The 771-nt window shown below is 34.9% G+C and overlaps 1 protein-coding gene across 1 annotated transcript in view; it reads right to left on the bottom strand.

Annotated features, from left to right (window-relative positions):
- The window catches only part of afdna (afadin, adherens junction formation factor a), a 137,030-nt gene that overhangs the window by 127,715 nt on the left and 8,544 nt on the right, over window positions 1–771 (bottom strand).

Raw genomic sequence — 771 nt, 5'->3', positions numbered from 1 at the left:
TATATATATATATATATATATATATAAATAAACAGACCAGATTAACCACTAAAATTAACAAAATAAACACATACCTGTCCTCTCCACACAAGAGTTGAGCATATTATTAGTAATAAAAGAGGGAAATGTCACATAAAAAGTGGAAAAGGTCACATCCCTGCAGGTACCATGAGCTTTACACCTGCCACGGCGTGTTTATCGAGAGCAGATAAGGCTCCAAAGCTCCTTCACGTCAACATCCTGCTACCGGGAGCCTCTACCCATTTTCACACAACAAGTTATTTGTGCACCTTTTACTACATTTTGATTACATTTCTCATTTCAGAGTTTCTGTTCCCCAGCAAACGTGTAAAAACTGCACGAGCCGACCAATCCTGATGTTTTTAACCCTCGTGTTGTCTTCCCGTCACAACTGAAAATCAACACTGTTGTTGTCCTTATTTACCAACACTTTTGATGCTTTTTTTCAATGTTTGTCACTTTTTTTGACATTTTCAACACTACATAAAACACAGTTACAGTTATTTTTGGGAATTTATGGTCAATAAACCTCATTTATAGGAAATTATACCTAATGTTGGAGTTAGAAAGGCAGAAATTAGGAATTATTTAGACTAAAATTAAAGGAATGGATGTTGATGATAATCACAGACTGGAATATGTCAACTTTTACTCAATACTATTTCAAAAACACTTCAATTTTTTCCCCCCAGACGGTTTAAAATTGAATAAGACGCCCCAAAATTAATGAAAGTAGAGATGTGTACTTGC

Source organism: Etheostoma spectabile, chromosome 18 (assembly GCF_008692095.1).
Source record: "Etheostoma spectabile isolate EspeVRDwgs_2016 chromosome 18, UIUC_Espe_1.0, whole genome shotgun sequence".
Taxonomy (NCBI): domain Eukaryota; kingdom Metazoa; phylum Chordata; class Actinopteri; order Perciformes; family Percidae; genus Etheostoma; species Etheostoma spectabile.
The sequence above is the reverse complement of the archived record's forward strand: the minus strand, read 5'-3'. Positions and strand labels throughout refer to the sequence as shown.